The following is a 15333-nucleotide window of genomic DNA, read 5'->3' as shown; positions in this document are numbered from 1 at the left end:
TCTCTCCTTCCTGGACCTCTCTGTTTCCATCTCTGGCAACCACCTGGAAACTGATATCCATTTCAAGCCTACCGACTCCTACAGCTACCTAGAATACACCTCCTCTCACCCACCTTCCTGCAAAAATGCCATCCCCTATTCCCAATTCCTTCACCTCCGCTGCATCTGCTCCCGAGATGAGGCATTCCACTCCCGGACATCCCAGATGTCCTCGTTTTTCAAGGACCACAACTTCCCCTCCACAGTGGTCGAAAACGCCCTCGACCGTGTCTCTTGCATTTCCCACAACTCATCCCTCACACCCCCTTCCAGCAATAACAACCAAAACAGAATCCCCCTCGTCCTCACGTACCACCCCACCAACCTCCGGATCCAATGCATCATCCTCCGACACTTCTGCCATCTGCTATCTGACCACACTACCAAAGACATTTTTCCCTCCCCACCCTTATCTGCCTTCCGGAGGGACCACTCTCTCCATGAATCCCTTGTCCGCTCCACACTCTCCACCAGCCCCACCACCCCCGGTACTTTTCCCTGCACCCGCAGGAAGTGCTACACCTGTCCTACACCTCCCCCCTCACCCCCATCCCAGGCCCCAAGAAGACCTTCCACATTAAACAGATGTTCACCTGCACATCTGCTAATGTGGTATACTGTATCCGCTGTTCCCAATGTGGCCTCCTCTACATCAGGGAAACCAAGCGGAGGCTCGGGGACCGCTTTGTGGAACACCTACGCTCATTTTGCGACAAATGACAGCACCTCCCAGTCGCGAACCATTTCAACTCCCCCTCCCACTCCTTGGACAACATGTCCATCCTGGGCCTCCTGTAGTGCCACAACGATGCCACCCGAAGGTTGCAGCAACAGCATCTCATATTTCACTTGGGACCCCTGCAGCCCAATGGTATCAATGTGGACTTCACAAGCTTCAAAATCTCCCCTCTCCTGACCGCATCCCAAAACCAGCCCAGCTCGTCCCCGCCTCCCTAACCTGTCCTTCCTCCCACCTATTCACTCCTCCCACCTCAAGCCCCACTCCCATCTCCTACCTACCAGCCTCATCCTGCCTCCTTGACCTGTCCGTCCTCCCTGGACTGACCTATCCCCTCCCTAACTCCCCACCTACGCTCACCTTTACTGGCTCCAACCCCGCCTCTTTGACCTGTCTCTCCCCTCCCCACCTATCTTCTCCTTTATCCATCTTCTATCTACCTCCCCCTCTCTCCCTATTTATTTCAGAATCCCCTTCCCCTCCCCCATTTCTGAAGAAGGGTCTAGACCCGAAATGTCAGCTTTCCTGCTCCTCTGATGCTGCTTGGCCTGCTGTGTTCATCCAGCTCTGTACCTTGTTATCTTAAAATTCATAGAATAGTTACAGAAGGAGGTCATGTTGTATCCAGGAACAAAAACAAAGTTGCTGGAAAACCTCAGCAAGTCTGGCAGCATCCGTGAAAGAGCAAACAGAATTAACGTTTCGGGTTTGGTGACCCTTCCTCAGAACACATTGTATCCATGTTGACGCTCTGTAGGTGCAACTTAACTAGGGCACTCCACTGCCTTTACTCCTACAAAAGCTTGAGCTTCCAGCCTCCACTGTCAATGTGGGCAGATTGGAAACAAGGCAACAACATGGATTTAACAAATGGTGTAAAGTTTGCATCCTGTGAATACAAAATTTGTATTTTCTATCCATTGTAGATTTGTGCAGGGTGTCTACAGTAGCTGGATACAATTTTATTGTTCTCAGTCCTGAGAAAAAAACCAAGAAATGAAGTGATAGATTTTACTCTGAAATATCATTAGGCCAAGTAAATTGTCAAAGTTTATCCATCTCAATTTGGTGTGAATGTCACTCAAATTTACAAGCAGATACAAATTGTATTCAGAACACCAAACCTGAAAGATCTATACTGAAACCTACAACTACATGTTCCATTTTATGTGATGAACATTTTGACAAGCTGTGTGGTTTGCTGTTATAAAAGTCATACCTGTGAAGGGAGAGGAAGGATAGAAAAGAACATGTATGGATTTCTACTCAAGTGAATATGTTTAGTGAACTGCACTGGAAAAATGGATCAGTGCAGTCAGTAATTCTGTGCATCCATTTTTTTACTTCATGGTTTAAAAGCAGAAACATACAAAAAAGAGGATGAGGTACCAACAAAACAACTCAAATTGAACATCTATGGGAAAGTTGCAGAGTTAAGCAAGTAGTCAGTAAATAGCAATAAAAACAGAAATTGCTGGAAAAACTCAGCAGGTCTGTGGAGAGAAATCAGAGTTAATGTTTTGGGTCCAGAAACATTCTTCAGAACTGATGGTAGCTTGGAGAAGGTTGGTATTTATGCAGAAGATGGGGGTGGGGGGGAAGGGAGAGAGTAAACAATAGGTGGAGATAGAGCCTAGAGAGAGAGAAAAGCAGTTGGACACACAAAGAAGTGGGTACAGCCTAAGGGAATGAATAATCTCAGAATAGGGGATCACATATTTAAGATAAAGATGAGGAGGAATGTCTTCTCTCAGAGGGTAGTCAATGTTTTGAGTGCTTTATCACAGAGGGTTATCAAGGCGGGGCATCCAGGATAATAATTCTGCAACAGCCAGATTTTTCTTCAGTAAGGGAATCAAGAGTTATAGGGAAAAGGCAGGCAAGTAGAGTCGAGGATAATCAGATCAACCATGATCTCATTGAATGGCAGAGCAGACTCGATGGGATGAATGGCCTACTTCTGCTGCTACGCCTTATAGGAAAGATGTGATATCACTGGAGAGGGTGCAGAGGAGATTTATCAGGATGTTGCCTGGGCTCAAGAGTTTCAGTTATGAAGAGAGATTGGACAGACTGGGGTTGTTTTCCTTGAAGCACAGGAGATTGAGAGGAATCATGATTGAAATGTATGAATTATGGGGGGCACTGATAGGAAGAAACCTTTGCCTTTGATGGAGGGATCTACGACCATGGGGCCTAGATTTAAGGCAACGGGCAGAAGGTTTAGAGGAGATGTGAGGAAAAGCTTTTTCACTAGAGGGTGGTGGGAATCTGGAACTCCCTGCATGTAGGGTGCTAGAGGCAGAAACCCTCATTACATTTAAGAAGTATTCAGATATACACTTGCGATGCTAATGTACACAAGGCCATGGGCTAAGGGCTGGAAAATGGGATTAGAACAGTTAGGTGGTTGCTTTTGACCAGCACGGACAGGATGGGCTGAACAGCCTTTTTCTGTGCTGTAGAACTCAGTGACTCTGACTTTAGGAATCAGTAGATGGATTAGTTCCGAACACTTCTGTGTTTTTCAGGGTCAATGAATGACATAATTTGTATTATGTTTTGTACATGCTGGTGTTCACTCTAAATAAAGAACAATGTTCTGATCTCAAGCTGACAAATTACTTGGCATCTAGGCAACTGTTAACCACCATACATTGCAAATTAACATCAGATTTCTCAATGAACCAGAACATCATACTTTTGAGTAATGAGATTTCTCAAAACTTACTTCTGGTTGGCTGGAATGGCAGAAATATGTTTTGGCTGCTGCACATGTTGAACAGGAGTATGTACCTCCCTTTTCAATTATAGGTATGTCAGGCTAAGCAGGCATAGAAATGTGAAGACTTACAGGAAAATAGAGAAAATATATTGGAAATATGACCATGAAAACAAAAATTCTATTTTCTGACAAATGTATTGCATGAGTCAGATTATTTAAAAAAATTTATTGGAAAATGTCCCAGAAGATAACTTGCAGAAAATAAGCACCCAGTAAAATGTAAAATGGGTGTTTATAATGGGTTGGGCAGCAGCCTGCATGGGGACTCTGGCATTGTGGTGACAATTCAGAAATAAAGATTAAAACATAAATCATTCCTTTTGCTCTTGCCCCTCATTCTTCATATTGCTCTAAGCCAACGCATGCCATCTAATGCCACGTACCCTCCCATGGTCCCTGATGCCCTTGTACTAAGCTATGATCATCTCATTATCCTATTTACCCCCAATCATCCCCATCTCCCTTTTTAGATCTTATCCTAAATTAGTGCCGACACATAGCTCCCACCCATTAGCCTTTCTCATAGAACACTGAACCGTACAGCACAGGAACAGGCCCTTTGGCAGCCTTCATGATGTCAAATTAAACCAACCCCTTCTGCCTGTTTTTGGTCCATATTCCTCCATTCCTTGCATATTCATGTACTTATCTAAAAGTCTCTTAAACACCGCTGTTGTATCTGCCTCCACCACCATCCCTGGCAGCATGTTCCACACTCTGTGTAAAAAACCTGCCCCTCGCATCTCCTTTGAACTTTTCCCCTCTCGCCTTAAATGCATGCCCTGTAGTATTAGACTTTTCAACTCTGGGAAAAAGATTCTGACCATCAACGCTATCTGTGCAGTCCCAATCATCATCATCCACCTCATCAGCAATGTGATTGAAGGGATTATCAACAGTGTGATTAAGTGACATTCCTCCCACCTCAAGCCCCAACCCCTCCTCCTACCCACTAACCTCATCCCGCCCCCTTGATCTGTCCGTCCTCCCTGGACTGACCTATCCCCTCCCTAACTCCCCACCTACATTCACCTTTACTGGCTCCAATCCCGCCTCTTTGACCTGTCTGTCTCCTCTCCACCTATCTTCTCCTTTATCCATCTTCTATCTGTCTCCCCCTCTCTCCCTATTTATTTCAGAATTCCCTTCCCCTCCCCCATTTCTGAAGAAAGGTCTCGACCCGAAACGTCAGCTTTCCTGCTCCTCTGATGCTGCTTGGCCTGCTGTGTTCATCCAGCTCTACACCTTGTTATCTCAGATTCTCCAGCATCGGCAGTTCCTACTACCTCTGATTAAGTGACATTCGCTTCGTGATAATCACCTCACTGATGAACCCTTCCTGTTCTGAGGAAGAGTCACCGGACCCGAAACATTAACTCTGATGTTTCTTTTCTTCACAGTTGCTGCCAGACCTGCTGAGCATTTCCAGCAACTTCTGTTTTTCTTCCTGTTTTATCACCTCACTGATACTCAGTTTGGGATCCATCTGCTGTCGTTTCAGCTTTGGTTCAAACATGGAAGAGAAAGCTGAACTCCAGAGGTGAGGTGAGAAAGAGAGATTGTCCTTGATATCAAAGCAGCATTTGACTGAGTGTGGCATCAAGAAGCCTGAGTAAAACTTGGAGTCAAAGAGAATCAGGGTAAAACCTTTCACTGATTGGAGTCGTACCTAACACAAAGGAAGACAGCTGTATTTGTTAAAAGTCAATAATCTCAGCCACAGGTTATCACTCCAGGTGTTCTTCAGTTTAGTGGTATTACGATCTTCAGCTGCTTTATCATGAGATCAGAAGTGGGGGTATTCACTGATGACTGCATAATGTTCAGCATCATTTGCGACTGCTTAGATACTGAGGCTGCCTGTGCCCATGCGTAGCAAGACCTGGACGACATCCAGGCATAGGCTGCTAAGTGGCGCGTAACATTTGTGCCACACAAGTGCCAAGTAATGACCATTTCCAATAAAAAATAACCTAACAATCGCTGCTTGACATTCACTGTCGTTACCATTGCTGAATCCTCAACTACCAACAAGCTCAGCATTTCCATTATCTAGAAACTGAATTAAGCCAGGCATAGATCTGTAGCTACAAGAGCAGGTCAGAGGACAGGAATTCTGCAGGCTGAAATTCACCTCCTGTACTCTTAAAGCCTGTCCACCATCTAGAAGGCGCAAGTGAGGAGTGTGATGGAATACTCTACTTGCTAGGATAGGTGCAGTTCCTACTATGCTTGAGAAGCTCAACTCCACCTAGGATAAAGCAATCTGTTTAATTGGCACTAGAGTGGCAGCAGTGTCTACCTTCCTCAAGATATAATGCATTAACTCACAAGGCTCTGCGAACAACACATTCTAAATCTGCAACCTCTGCCACCTAGAATGGTGAAGTCCTTGGATGCATGAGAACACCATCACCTGAAAGCTCTCTGCCAAGTCACAAAACTGACCTAACAAGTGATGCCCAAATCCCATGAACAAATAATAAAAATGTTTTTGTGCCCATCTTATGCACAATCATGCCTCCTTTTCATAATCCCAAATGTTGCGTTAACTTTCCCAACTGGTGCCTGACCCCCTTTGAAGGATACCTTACCTCCCCAGAAAGATGCCTTACCTCATCCAAAGATGGCCCTGGAACAGACCCAAAGGAGTACTTTACCTTTCCAAAAGCAGCCCTCAAAATCCAAATGAATTGCATTGAGAACAGACCTGCACTTGCTTGGTCTAAAACCCACATGATGGATTTGACCTCCTCCACTATAATCTGACAACAACTCCTCCAAAATAATCCTCATCACCGGTGCCCTGCAAGGCTGCGTACTCACCCTCTGACTCTACTCCTGATACCCCACGACTGTGTGGCCAATTTCAGTTCTAACTCCTTTTACAAATTTGCTGATGATACCACCATAGTGAGTTGGATCTCAAACAATGAGTGCAGGAAGAAGATAGACAGCTTAGTGTCATGTTGTAAAGACAACAATCTCTCCCTCAATGTCAGCAAAATGAAGGTGCTGGTCATCGACTTCACGAAGCAGTGTGGAGGACACACCCCTGTCTGTATCAATGGTGCTGACGTGGAGGTGGGTGAGTGCTTCAAGTTCCTGGGAATAAATATCACCAATGGTCTGTCCTAGTCCATCCATGTTGACACTACGTTTAACAAAGCACACCAACTCCTCTGCTTCCTCAGAAGGCTAAGGAACAATGACGCTTACCAATTTTTATAGATGCCCCACAGAAAGCATCCTATCCGAATGCATCACAGCATGATATGGCAACTGCTCTTCCCAAGACTGCAAGATATTACAGAAAGTTGCGAATGCAGCCCAGTCCATCACACAAAACAGCCTTCCTTTCATTGACTCCATCAACACTTTCCACTGCCTTGGAAAAGTAGCCAACATAATCAAAGACCCCCACCTGCCCCATGCCACACCCTACTCTGGTAATACTCTCTTCCACCCAATTCCATTGGGCAGAAGATACAAAAGTTTGAAAACAGGTACCAACAGATTTAAAAACAGCTTCATCCCCACTGTTATCGGACTTATGAACGGGCCTCTCATATATTTGAGTTCTTCTTTCTCTGTATCTTCTCTGTATCTCTAACACTATACTCTGCATTCTGTTCTACTACCTTGATATACTTATGGAAGGTATGAGTTGTTTGGTTAGCACACAATATAATACTTTTCCATGTATCTCAGTACATATGATAATAATAAATCAAAACAAATCCACACTCCAGGGATCCCACAATCCGATTTCATTGAAGGCAGTCAATCATTTAAATAGCCAGCTGTCTCATGTCTGTGAGTGTGTGCACGTGCGCAAGTACGGACCACCCACAATATCCCCCCCAACCTGATAAAAATGAGAAATTCCAGGTTTGGGGCAGGATTTAGAGTTCCCGAGTTCTTATGGCATTTTTGCTGCAACAGAGATGCTCTCTGTTGTGGCAAAAGCCTGGGCCTTAGTCTGTGCTGAGTTGGATGATTTCAGTTGAGGCAGCAGAGGCAGTGGTGTGAATTCTCTGAGATAGGGAGAAAAGAAAAAATCAGATTTTTCATTCTTGCCTGGTGACTCCATTTAGAATACTGCACCATTTTGGTACAAGGTGCGAATATTTTGGGCTACATTATCATGTACTCCAAAATCAAATAGCTTGCTAACAATATTTGAGTTCATTCATTAAAAATATGGCTCTTGCTAAGGTACTGCCGTATCCCTGGAATCACATACTAGCACCTTTCAGAATAAAGCAAAAATCCGAATGTTAAAAAAATGCTCGTCTCTAAATATAGTTAATGGAAGTAAAAATAAAGATCAATTTTAAAATATTTTAACTAATGATTGATACAACAGAAATTAAAATCTTTGGCCTTATGACAGCAATTATCATTAACAATGGATGTGGTTTTCACTTGAGGAAAGGACATGATTCAAACCTGTGGATCATTGTGCATTCATCACAACAGATATTCTGGAAGATCCTTCAGGCAACCTACATTAAGCCAGGCTACAAAAGAAAACAATGCATTTCCCAGGTCACAAATTACTTTCATTTTTCTCTCAAGGACAATATAATTGTATGGAAAGCTCCAAATGCTATCAGATATGAAATAAGATAACAAACTGTAGAGCTGGATGAATACAGCAGGCCAGGCAGCATCAGAGGAGCAGGAAAGCTGATGTTTTGGGTCTGGACCCTGCTTCAGAAATGGGGAGGGGAAGGGGGCTCTGAAATAAATAAAGAGAGAGGGGGAGGCGATGATAGAAGGTGGATAGAGGAGCAGATAGGTGGAAAGAAGACGGATAGGTCAAGGAGGTGGGGATGAGGCTAGTAGGTAGGAGGTGGGGGTGGGGGTTGGTCAGTGAGGTGGGAGGAGCGGATAGGTGGGAGAAAAGACGGACAGGTCAAGGAGGCGGGAATGAGGTTGATGGTTTTGGGATGAGGTCGGGGGTGGGGAGATTTTGAAGCTTGTGAAGTCCACATTGAGACCATTGGGCTGCAGGGTTCCCAAGCGGAATATGAGGTGATGTTCCTCCAGCCTTTGGGTGGCATCGTTGTGGCACTAGAAGAGGCCCAGGATGGACATGTCATCCAAGGAGTGGGAGGGGGAGTTGAAGTGGTTCGTGACTGTGAGGTGTTGTCGTTTGTCACGAACCAAGCGTAGGTGTTCCACAAAGCCTCTGCTTAGTTTCCCCGATGTAGAGGAGGCCACATTGGGAACAGCAGATACAATATACCACATTAGCAGATGTGCAGGTGAACATCTGTTTAATGTGAAAGGTTTTCTTGGGGCCTGGGATGGAGGTGAGGGGGGAGGTGTAGGGGCAGGTGTAGCACTTCCTGCGGTTGCAGGGAAAAGTGCCGCGGGTGGTGGGGCTAGTGGGGAGTGTGGAGCGGTCAAGGGAGTCACGGAGAGAGCGGTCCCTCCGGAAGGCAGATAAGAGTGGGGAGGGAAATACATCCTTAGTAGTGGGGTCAGATTACAGGTGGCGGAAGTGGCAGAGAATGATGCGTTGAATCCGGAGGTTGATGGGGTGATACGTGAGGACAAGGGGAATTCTGTCTTTGTTGTTATTGCGGGGAGGGGATGTGAGGGCTGAGGTGCAGTAAATACAAGAGATGCGGTCGAGGGTGTTTTCGACCACTGTGGAGGGGAAATTGCGGTCCTTGAAAAACGAGCACGTCTGGGATGTCCCGGAGTGGAATGCCTCATCTTGGGAGCAGATGCGACGGAGCAAAGGAATTGGGAATAGGAGATGGCATTCTTGCAGGAGGGTGGGTGAGAGGAGGTGTATTCTAGGTAGCTGTGGGAGTCGTTGGGCTTGGAATAGATTTCAGTTTCTAGGCGGTCACCAGAGATGGAGACAGAGAGGTCCAGGAAGGAGAGAGAGGTACTGGAGATGGTCCAGGTGAACTTAAGGTTGGGGTGAAAGGTGTTAGTGAAGTGGATGAACTGTTCGAGCTCCTCGTGGGAGCATGAGGCGGCGCCAATACAGTCATTGATGTAACGGAGAAAGAGGTGGGGGATGAGGCCAGTGTAGCTGCGGAAGAGGGACTGTTCCATGTATCCTACAAAGAGGCAGGCAGAGCTTGGGCCCATGCGGGGACACATGGCTACCCCTTTTGTCTGTAGGAAGTGGGAGGAGTTGAAGGAGAAGTTGTTAAGGGTGAGGACGAGTTCGGCTAAGCGGATAAGGGTGTCGGTGGAGGAGGGCTGGTTGGACCTGTGGGAGAGGAAGAAGCGGAGGGCTTTTAGGCCATCTGCATGGGGAATGCAAGTGTATAGGGACTGGACGTCCATGGTGAAGATGAGGTGTTGAGGACATCAGATATGAATCCTTTTTCTATCACATTGTTATGGTTAGTTGTTTTAATCTCTGGGATCCTTTACGAAATGCAATTGTTTCTACAAATACCACTAAATGTTTTCATCGTAATTACAGGTTTGTAGTTCTATTATGCTAAATGACAATAGAAATTAAATTTAGTGTGACCTCTGAAATAAGCAAGCAGCAGCAGCTTTTAACTCTCTGGTCTGGGGCCACTTTTCTAAAATTTAGTTCCAACAGATCTGGTCAATAACTATCATTGTACTTTCATTACTATTTTCAACTCTCTGTGTTCTACAGGCTAAATAAATGTAAAGGGATTTCAATGGAAAATTGTAACCTTTAAGGGTTCTTGAGATTATTCATCATAATGCTAACGTGTTGTTTTTAGTAGAAGCTTGCAGTTTGTTTTAACTGCAATTGTTCTGAAAAAGGGGTATCTCATCATCATCAAAGTCATGAACATTGTGAACAACTGACATTTACAATACAGTAGGCCACTTAGCCTATTGTTTTTGCATTGACTTTTTGCTAAAGCAAATCAGAAATAATTCCTAGCTTTAATCTCTATAACCTTATACCTGCAAATATGCTTCAAATATCTAACAGTTAGAATGATATCGACCTCAACCCAATCCTTACAGCAAATAAAACTCTGTTCTGTCATGCCTCTGTGCAAATACTTTTCTCCTATCATCTCTTCTCACCCTCTTAGTGATAATTTTACATTGATACTTCCTTGTCAACAACTCTTCAATCTTTCCCTATTCAATCTGTCAAAACCCTTCATCATTTTGAAAGGCTCTACTGAAACACTTCTTGATGTGTCTTCATTGGAAATGGTTCCAGTATTCAATTTACCTTCCCATAAATAGTTTCCCATCTCTGGTATCTTGCTGGTAGATTTATGCTGAAAGTAATTTATGGTTTTAAAGATCTTTTTATACAAATACACCACTAATTAGCCTAAAAAAAGTCTTGTATTTTGTTACTCCTATTTTCACACTGGAACAATGTTATAGTGGAGTTACACAGGAATTCAGTGTTAGGATGCTTATACTTCCTGATATATTAATGAACTAGCCCTTGGTGTACAGGGCACAGTTTTAAAATTTGAAGGCAACACAAACCTTGGACATTTGTGAAATGTGTGATGGATAATGCAGAACTTCAAGGGGACTTAGGTTGATGGAATGGGTGGACAAGTGGAAAATTAAATTTAATGTAGAAGTGTATGAAGCTATCCATTTTTGGAAGATGAACACAGAAACAACGTAAAATAAATGGTATGATTCTAAAGAGGATACATGAGCAGAGACACATGGGTGTAAACGTGCAAAAATTATTGAAAGAGGCAGGAAAGCTTGAGAGAGTGGTTAATAAAGCGCACATTATCCTGGGTTTTTAAAGTAGAGGCTCAGAATACAAAGGCAAGAAAGCTATGTTAAACCTGTATAAAACACTAGTTTGGCCTTCAATGGAGTACTGCATCCATAAGACCATAAGACATAGGAGCAGAAATTAGGCCATTCGGCCCATCGACTCTGCTCCGCCATTCAATCATAGCTGATAAGTTCCTCAACCCCATTCTCCCGATTTCTCCCGTAACCTTTGATCCCCTTGATAATCAAGAACCTATCTATCTCAGTCTTAAATGTACTCAATGACCTGGCCTCCTCAGCCTTCTGTGGCAGTGAATTCCATAGATTCACCACTCTCTGGCTGAAGAAGTTTCTCCTTATCTCTGTTCTAAAAGATCTTCCCTTTACTCTAAGGCTGTGCCCTCGGGTCCTAGTCTCTCCGACCAATGGAATCATCTTCCCAACATCCACTCTGTCCAAGCCATTCAGTATTCTGTAAGTTTCAATTAGACCCTCCTCATCCTTCTAAATTCCAATGAGTACAGACCCAGAGTCCTCAAACGTTCCTCATATGTTAAGCTTCTCATTCCCAGGACCATTTTTGTGAACCTCCTCTGTACCCGCTCCAGGGCCTGTACTTCCTTCCTGAGATACAGGGCCCAAAACTGCACACAATACTCCAAATGTGGCCTGTTCCCACAATTTAGAAAGGATGTGAGACATTATTCAGAGTGCAGAAATGATTTGTGAGAAAGGTTACGGGGACTTCAGTTGTGAAATAGATCTGAGAAGTTGGCACTGTTCCTCTTGAAGAAAAGGTTCAAAGGAGATTTAACAGGACTATTCAAAACAATGAGGGGTCTGGAGAAAGTAGTTAGGGAGAAACTGTTCTTATTGGTGGAAGGAACACAACTAAAGAACACATATCGATTGTAAGTGGCAAAAAAATAATGACAATATGTTAAATCTTAATTATGTAATGAGTAGTTAGGAGCTGAAATGCAATGTCTGAAAGAATGGCAGAGATAGATGCAATTGAATCTTTCAGAAGGGGATTAAGATCATTATCTGACAAAGAAAAATATGCAGGGCTATACCTGCAGAAAACTCGCACAAACATGACAAGCTGAATGGCCTCCTTTGTGCGGTGACCATTCTATGATTCTATGTTTAAAAATTGTAATATTCTATGAACACATTTTATGCCTTGATATGCCTGTCGAATGAAAATTTTATTGCTGATCAGGTATGTCTTATATTAACAGTATTCTTAGCAATTAATTACCTTAAGAATAGTGATGTTCCAAGTAAAATTCTCAACAGCTTTATGCAGTTTTCTTCCTTTAAGGCCTTCTTTGACTCCAACATTGTTCAGATTTTCGTGGAATTCCATTGCTGGAAACAAGAAGTACTTATTAATCTTAAGCATAACACAGTTACTAGGCATCAGTTACTGGAGGAAACTAAATAATTGAGTCGTACTGATCAACTGTGTTCGGAGGCAGGTTAATTATAGAAAAGCAAGGAATGAGAAAGGGGGATTGTGATGCATGATTAATTTATGCCGTTCCTTCCAACGCAAACATCATGCAAGCTTCATGCTGTCTACTAATTTTAACAATAGTAGTCCACATTCCTGAAGTAAAAGCAGTCTAGAATGGCTGTAAACTTCAAAAGGGGACTGAAATTTGTGTGAGATCAGCACTGCTTAAAGCTGGCCTACACACAGGAACATGGAAAATAGGAGCAGGAGTAGGCCATTCAGCCTTTCGAGCCTGTTCTGCAGGGAGTGCATTGAACATCTACCAAATCAATTCTTGGGATGGCAGGACTGATGTATGAGGAGAGATTGAGACAATTAGGATTGTATTCACAGGAGGGGGACTCACTTAGAAACCTATAAAATTCTAACAGGACTAGACAGGTTAGATTCAGGATGGAAGTTCCCAATTGTGGGGGAGACCAGAGGCAGGGCTAAGGAAAGGGGGCAAATATTTTAAGACTGAGGTGAGGAGATATATCTTCACCTGGAGAGTGGTGTATGTGGAATTCACTACCACAGAAGGAGGCAGATATAACTCTTGTGGCTAAAGGGATCAAAGGATATGGGGGGCAGGGGAGAAGGTGGGAAATTGAGCTTAATAATTAGCCATGATCATATTGATTGGCAGAAGAGGCTTGAGGGGTCAAATGGCCTACTTCTGCTCCTATCTTCTATGATTCTATATTCACTCATTGCCTGTCCGACATCATTCCTTTAAGTAATGCCCCCCCAACTCACACTTCATACCAACGTAATTTCCACTATACAGATTCAGGACCCTAGTCTCAGAATCAACTATGTCACTCTCCATCTTGAGGAATTCTATTGCATTGTGGTTGCTCATCATACACAACTTAAAGCCAGCCTCACCTCTAAAGGAGATGTACATTATGGTGGGAACAGGTACTAGAAACCTCCAAAGAGTTCTCCAAACTTAGCAACAGCCAGCAGAAATCAATCAGCAATTAACAAGGAGCAAGAATGGCAGGCATGGTGCTAATAAAACAAGTTCCACGAAATTGAATTTTGTGGCAAATGTTTCTTTGGAAGCAGGATACGTGAGGCAAAGATTTTGTTGAATCTGTTCTCTGCATGCTTTTTGTGGTGTTGGGTCCCTGAAAGGTTTTAAACTCTGTGATTGATGAAGCTGTTGAATTTATCAGTCAGAGCTATGCGGACATTGTCGATGACAATTTAGGGAGACTGTTGCAGAGTAATGTCATTCGACTAGTAATGCAGAGGCTCCGGCTTATTATCTGGGGTCACTGGTTCAAATCCCACAAAAGCAGCTGGAGGAATTTAAATATAAGTAATAAATCTAGAATTGAAAAGTAGTATCAGCATGGTAACAATGACAATTATCACTAATTGCTATAGAATCCAATATAGTTCACAAAATCCTTACTGCCATCCTTACCTGTCTGGCTTACATGTGACTCCAGACCCACAGCAATGTGGTTCACTCTTCACCGCCTAAGGAAATGCTCAGTTTAAGAGCAATTAGGGATGGGCAACAATGTTGGACTCGTCAATGTCACCCACAGCCATTTACATTATAAGAAATATTCTGGCTTGTAGAAACCCTACAATAGCTTTTTCCTGCTCTCTCGTCATGTCCATGAGGAACAAGAGGAACTAACCACTGCATCTGTGACTTGCTTTTACAGAAATGTACAGCAGCCTGGCTACATTGCATTGATCCAACTGTGGATCAAAATAACCTTAATCACTGTAACTCAAGGCTATGGTCTCCTGAACTGCCACAGGCAGTTCCAGCTGTGGTAATGGGGTAACTGTTGTTGCAGGTCTGAAATTGCCTCCCATGAGAATTATTATCTACTGTTACACTGGCCCTCACTGATGTTCAGTTGCTTATTCTATACTGATAGAGACCCTGGGCGTAGTAAGGTCACGTGCAAGCACCTTCATGAATACCTCACAGGGTCAAGAATGACATCCTGAAAGAACCCCATCTGTTGCTTAAGTTAATCCAATTAGTAAGAGTCTGTGGGGGATGGTGGTGGTGGACATGGCTGTGGTTTGCAATAGCACTCTTGTTCTTCCTTAGAGAATGTTTTTGCACTGAATATAATAGCTGAAATGCCAAGAATTGTAGAAAAAGCTTTTCTGAAAAGATGAATTCTTGCAGGTAGTTGGGCCTTAATGTTTTGGTCCTGTAATCTCTGATCTACTGAGTAAGTCTCGCACAGAGAATGTGCCATGTATCAAAGTCTTATTGGAGTCACAGGACCTGGGAGGCTACAACTTCAGCTCACTTCAGCCTTTGGCTGCTATGGTTAGGCCTTGATTGACAGGAGGCAAAATACAGAAATACACTCATTTTTCATTTCAGTACTGCCCTGTTTCTGCCCCAAAACAGGGATAAAAGTATGGTTTGCAGTCCAGGTCTACTTGTCTATTCCTATTATCCAGTAACTTGAGTAGGAACACAGCACCTTTTGAAAAAAAATCACAATTAAGAGATTTGAGGAAAGGCTATTAGAGGAGCACCAGAGGGAA

At 43.6% G+C, this 15333-nt stretch overlaps 1 long non-coding RNA gene across 1 annotated transcript in view; it reads right to left on the bottom strand.

Annotated features, from left to right (window-relative positions):
- Positions 1 to 15333, bottom strand: part of LOC125486784 — a 34262-nt gene that overhangs the window by 8614 nt on the left and 10315 nt on the right. Inside the window, exon 2 of the long non-coding RNA XR_007265397.1 lies at positions 12556 to 12665. This is a non-coding gene — a long non-coding RNA (uncharacterized LOC125486784). The remainder of the gene's footprint in view (positions 1 to 12555; positions 12666 to 15333) is intronic.

The sequence above is a fragment of the Rhincodon typus genome, chromosome 2 (assembly GCF_021869965.1).
Source record: "Rhincodon typus isolate 14 chromosome 2, sRhiTyp1.1, whole genome shotgun sequence".
NCBI classification, from domain to species: domain Eukaryota; kingdom Metazoa; phylum Chordata; class Chondrichthyes; order Orectolobiformes; family Rhincodontidae; genus Rhincodon; species Rhincodon typus.
The sequence above is the reverse complement of the archived record's forward strand: the minus strand, read 5'-3'. Positions and strand labels throughout refer to the sequence as shown.